The 6,176-nt window shown below is 46.8% G+C and overlaps 1 protein-coding gene across 2 annotated transcripts in view; it reads left to right on the top strand.

The window, feature by feature from the left end:
* The first annotated feature begins 3,591 nt into the window (after nt 1-3,591).
* cpt1a2b (carnitine palmitoyltransferase 1A2b) overlaps nt 3,592-6,176 on the top strand; it is a 32,736-nt gene continuing 30,151 nt past the window's right edge. Inside the window, exon 1 of one of the 2 annotated variants that reach the window (XM_046865525.1) lies at nt 3,592-3,720. The gene's annotated coding sequence lies outside the window, so the exon portion shown is untranslated. Of the gene's footprint in view, nt 3,721-5,090; nt 5,272-6,176 lie in introns of those variants that run through there. The other variant, XM_046865526.1, reaches the window with a different exon arrangement.

The raw sequence follows: 6,176 nt of genomic DNA, 5'->3' as shown, positions 1-6,176 counted from the left end.
TCAGCATCATTAAGAATGTTGACCACAAAAACCCAAAGCAAACAGTCTGAGAGGGACAAATCCATGTACTGAATGTGAGCAGTATTCACACACACACACACACACACACACACACACACACACTCTCTCTCTCTCTCTCTCTCTCTCTCTCTCTCTCTGAGCCCCTCCCCCTCTGATTGATCTAACCCTGTCTGTGATCAGAAGAAGGCAGTTGTGAAGATCTCCTGCACATGTGATCACTCCTTCATCACTCCTGTGTTTAGCTCCAATACCAACATCAGAAATCATCTGCAGCCTGAGATCTGGACTAAAGCAATACATCCCAGCTGCGGTATGGAAAGCCACACCCCTATCCCTCAAAAGGTTTCGGATGTAGCTGTGAGGAGGAACGTTGTGAGATCTACTGCTACGAGAATCAAGTTCTTTAAATAATAATAAAACAGCAGTAAAGTTATAACGTTAAAGTTCACGAGCTAAAACAAACGTGTAGTAACTCGTAAGAACATGTAGGAACTGGTAACTTCTCACACGCTGGACTCAGATCTCTGCAGTAGACCAGGATCCTGCGATCTCCTCCAGCTTCATCCCAAACGCCTGCTGTGAAGCCGTGTCTCTTTAGGAGCGTTTTACACGCACACATGCACACACACACACACACACACACACACACACACACACACAAACACACACACAGAGGTGAAGAGCACAAAGCTGATGTGGGGAGGAATGGTGAGGTGATGGAGCTGCTGTGGCGTTACTGACATACCGAACACTCCAATGCCTTAATCATGAGCTGAACATGTGGGACACACACACACACACACACACATACTACTTTAACCTGCACAAATCATGCATCTGATCATGGGGGGTAGTTACCTCAAGTGTGTGTGGAGGCAGAGGGGTGTGTAGTTGTTGTAAACACTCAGCTGTGAGTGAATGTGAAACTAAATTATACACACATCTACCATACCTCCATCTTCATCATCATCTTCCTCCTTCTTTTTCATATTACATCATCATCTCTGAATGTTCTTCTCCTCACTGTATACACACACACACACACACAGTTCAGATTTCACAATCGTCTCCTTCACGTGTGTATCACCATTTATATACCTCATGTATGTACTCTTTCTCTCATTATTATACTTTTTCCTTTTTATATCATAATCCTCCTGCCTGCCCCCACATACCCCCTTACATACCCCTTACCCCTCACATACCCCTTACCCCTCACATACCCCCTTACATACCCCCTTACATACCCCTTACCCCTCACATACCCCTTACCCCTCACATACCCCCTCATACCCCTTACCCCTCACATACCCCTTACCCCTCACATACCCCCTTACATACCCCTTACCCCTCACATACCCCTTACCCCTCACATACCCCCTTACATACCCCCTTACATACCCCCTCACATACCCCTTACCCCCTTACCCCTCACATACCCCTTACCCCTCACATACCCCTTACCCCTCACATACCCCCTTACATACCCCTTACCCCTCACATACCCCTTACCCCTCATACCCCTTACCCCTCACACCCCTTACATACCCCTTACCCCTCACATACCCCCTTACATACCCACTTACCCCTCACATACCCCTTATCCCCTCACATACCCCTTACCCCTCACATTCCCCTTACCCCTCACATACAGCCCTTACTCCCTCACATACCCCTCATACCCCTTACCCCTCACATACAGCCCTTACTCCCTCACATACCCCTGCCCCTCACATACCCCTTACCCCTCACATGCCCCTTACCCCTCACATACCCACCTCACATACCCCCTTACCCCTCACATACCCCCTCACATACCCCCTCACATACCCCCTTACACATACCCACATACCCCCCTCACATACCCCTTACCCCCCTCACATTCCCCATACATTCCCCTTACTCCCTCACATACCCCCTTACATACCCACTTACCCCTCACATACCCCCTCACATACCCCCTCACATTCCCCTTACCCCTCACATACCCCTTACCCCTCACATACCCCTTACCCCTCACATACAGCCCTTACCCCTCACATACCCCTTACCCCTCACATTCCCCATACATTCCCCTTACTCCCTCACATACCCCCTCACATACCCCCTTACCCCTCACATACCCCCTTACATACCCCCTTACCCCTCACATACCCCCTCACATACCCCCTTACCCCTCACATACCCCATTACCCCTCACATACCCCCTTACATACCCCTACCCCTCACATACCCCTTATCCCCTCACATACCCCTTATCCCCTCACATACCCCCTCACATACCCCCTTACATACCCACTTACCCCTCACATACCCCTTATCCCCTCACATACCCCTACCCCCTCACATTCCCCTTACCCCTCACATACAGCCCTTACTCCCTCACATACCCCCTTACATACCCCTTACCCCTCACATACAGCCCTTACTCCCTCACATACCCCCTTACATACCCCTTACCCCTCACATACAGCCCTTACTCCCTCACATACCCACCTCACATACCCCCTTACACATACCCACATACCCCCTCACATACCCCTTACCCCTCACATTCCCCATACATTCCCCTTACTCCCTCACATACCCCCTTACACATACCCACATACCCCCTCACATACCCCCCTCACATACCCCTTACCCCCCTCATACCCCTTACCCCTCACATACCCACATACCCCCTCACATACCCCCTTACACTCCCCTTACCCCTCACATACCCCCTCACATACCCCCTCACCCCCTCACATACAGCCCTTACCCCTCACATACCCCTTACCCCCTCACATTCCCCATACATTCCCCTTACTCCCTCACATACCCCCTCACATACCCCCACATACCCCCTTACATACCCCTTACCCCCTCACATACCCCCTCACATACCCCTTACCCCTCACATACAGCCCTTACCCCTCACATACCCCTTACCCCTCACATTCCCCATACATTCCCCTTACTCCCTCACATACCCCCTCACATACCCCTTACCCCTCACATACCCACATACCCCTTACCCCTCACATACCCCCTCACATACCCCTTACCCCTCACATGCCCCTTACCCCTCACATACCCCTTACCCCCTTACCCCCCGCTGTGAGCAGCACTCATTACTCTCCACTTTGTTCTTATTCATGATATACTTATGATGATTATTGATCGCTGTTATTGTTATTGATTATATCATATAAGATTGTAAATCTGTACTCCCCTACAAGCCCCTCGTACACACACCCCATACCCACATACCCCCCCACACACACACACACACCCACACACACACCACCACAGCACAGTAGAAATCATGTATTTCACATGACTGTGAAAGTCGTTTGATTTTGGAGGAAACCATGAAGAAGGAAACTGAAATGTCTGTATTATAATTCTAATAAAAAGTGCACTATTATTATTGCCTGTGAAAATAAAGAACAATAAACATCATGGAGAAAAAATTACCAATCGTCTCATCTCTTAGCTGTGTGGGTGTGTCAGGGGGCGGAGCTTGCTCTGAGACTAGAGGAGAGCCAAAGTAAATACTGCTCCGAGAGAGGCTCAGTATTAACCAATCATATATCAGGGGGCGGTGTTTGTCGGAATGTTGGTGGGAAAATAACGCCATGTTGTATTTTGAAACACGTCACAGACGGAGAGCAAATTAGCAGATACCAGATACCTTCAACTTCCCTCATCACACAGGTGAGAACTTTTACTCCTCATATTTTGTGTGTGTGTGAGAGAGAGAAAGAGAGAGAGAGTGTGTGTGTGTGTGTGCGTGCGTGCGTGTGTGCGCGTGTGTGTGAGAGAGCGAGAAAGATAGAGAATGTGAGAAAGTGTGCGTGTGTGCGTGTGTGCGTGTGTGTGTGAGAGAGCGAGAAAGATAGAGAATGTGAGAAAGTGTGTCAAAGAAGCCAAAAGGAGAAAGAGGAAGAGATAGAAAGAGATAAAGAGCAGGTACAGGAAATTCCAGAAAATCATAAACTGTAATTATTGTTACTTCCTGTTTCTTCACTGTGGAGTTCAATCAAGTTCATCATGTACATCTACATCCTCAATGTGTGTGTGGGGGCGTGTCCTCATTACTGTAGGTATAAATGTGTGTGTGGGGGCGTGTCCTCATTACTGTAGGTATAAATGTGTGTGGGGGCGTGTCCTCATTACCGTAGGTATAAATGTGTGTGTGTGGGGGCGTGTCCTCATTACTGTAGGTATAAATGTGTGTGGGGGCGTGTCCTCATTACTGTAGGTATAAATGTGTGTGTGGGGGCGTGTCCTCATTAATGTAGGTATAAATGTGTGGGGGCGTGTCCTCATTACTGTAGGTATAAATGTGTGTGGGGGCGTGTCCTCATTACTGTAGGTATAAATGTGTGTGGGGGCGTGTCCTCATTACTGTAGGTATAAATGTGTGTGGGGGGCGTATCCTCATTGCTGTAGGTATAAATGTGTGGGGGCGTGTCCTCATTACTGTAGGTATAAATGTGTGTGGGGGGCGTATCCTCATTACTGTAGGTATAAATGTGTGTGGGGGGGCGTATCCTCATTACTGTAGGTATAAATGTGTGTGGGGGGCGTATCCTCATTACTGTAGGTATAAATGTGTGTGAGGGGGCGTGTCCTCATTACTGTAGGTATAAATGTGTGTGAGGGGGCGTGTCCTCATTACTGTAGGTATAAATGTGTGTGGGGGGCGTGTCCTCATTACTGTAGGTATAAATGTTGTACAGCTAAAGGTTTAGGTTTCTTCATCATTACTGTTCAGTAACATCAATTAGATGTTTAACAATTTTGTGGAGAGAACTGGATTTGGTGTTGGGGAGCTCAGGAATTCCAAATCACTGTTCTCGTGTTTTTTTCTCCAGATCTTATTTAAGGTTGTAGTACATAATTTATAACTTTTAATTTCACTTCCTGTGATTTAATAGAACTTATTTAGCGATGTGATTTATTATTATTATTATTATTATTATTATTATTATTATTATAGACATACAGATTTACCCGCACATGCACATGCATGTGCACCAACACCCTTCCGGTTTCCTTGGCAACGACCCAAACAGAAAACAGTGAACACCAAACACAATCTTACTGCCGTCCATGTTGTAGGACGGAACGTTTCGGACTTTTCCGCTAAGGAAGTAACTGTAAACATTCCGACTTCTCGGTCTCGACCTGCTCCTTACACACACCTACACACACCTGCTCCTTACGCACCTGCTCCTCACACACCTGGACACGGTCCTGCAGGTAAACATTACATTTTCTGATATTGAAATCTTTTCGCCTCAATGTGTGATTTCAAGGTCTGGTCATTTCACCTTCTCATCTATTTGAGCGTATCTACATGTTCTGGATGTTCTACATGTTCTGTTTGAGCTCAATTTAAAAGCAACATGTTTATTATTGTTTACTTCCTTTAAATAGTCTATAAGTTTGTTTCTTGTAGGTTTCTCCCTAACACGTGTCTGAGAGGAACTTTAAGAGGAACCAGACTCAAAAAGGAACCTCATCCTCCACACCGAATCATTACAGTGTTGAAGTTATAAAGTGTTCAGTGATGTTTACATGCAGAACTGCAAACTTACAAAATTGCTCCAAGTATCTATGAAGCCCACATTGTTTATGGAGCATCACTCAAATCCAGCAGTTCAGCGACCGTTACCTGCTGTAGGCTTCATCTCCACGTCTCATTGGGACGGGGTCAGGGCTTGTTACTGCATCAGACATTCACTGATTTACACACCTCTATAATATTCCTCTCAGTAACCTCTGACTGTCGAAGGCGTATATCATTAGCTCCTGTGTGAAAAACTCTTAGAGAACCTGTGCTTTCCGTAAAACCTCATCTGACCTGCTGTGTCCTGCACCCTGGCTCCTGGTGTTCACCTGACCTGTGCTGCTGGTGCTCCTAAAGATCTCACTAATTTCACGTGCCTCAGAATAAAGTCTCCTAAACCAGAGCTCTTAGAGGTTTCTCAGCGTGTGCTTCACTGAGGAGAGGAAACCTGATGGACACGTGAAGCGGAGAGGAATATGAGAAATAAGAAATGACTTTCCTTAGGTTAATTTCTGAAGTGTGTTTGTTCTGTCTCACACTGATTGTCTCTCAAGGTGTGTGTCTGTGGTAGACAAAGTCTCAGATTAATGTGTAG

Source organism: Silurus meridionalis, chromosome 14 (assembly GCF_014805685.1).
Source record: "Silurus meridionalis isolate SWU-2019-XX chromosome 14, ASM1480568v1, whole genome shotgun sequence".
NCBI lineage: Eukaryota > Metazoa > Chordata > Actinopteri > Siluriformes > Siluridae > Silurus > Silurus meridionalis.
The sequence above is the reverse complement of the archived record's forward strand: the minus strand, read 5'-3'. Positions and strand labels throughout refer to the sequence as shown.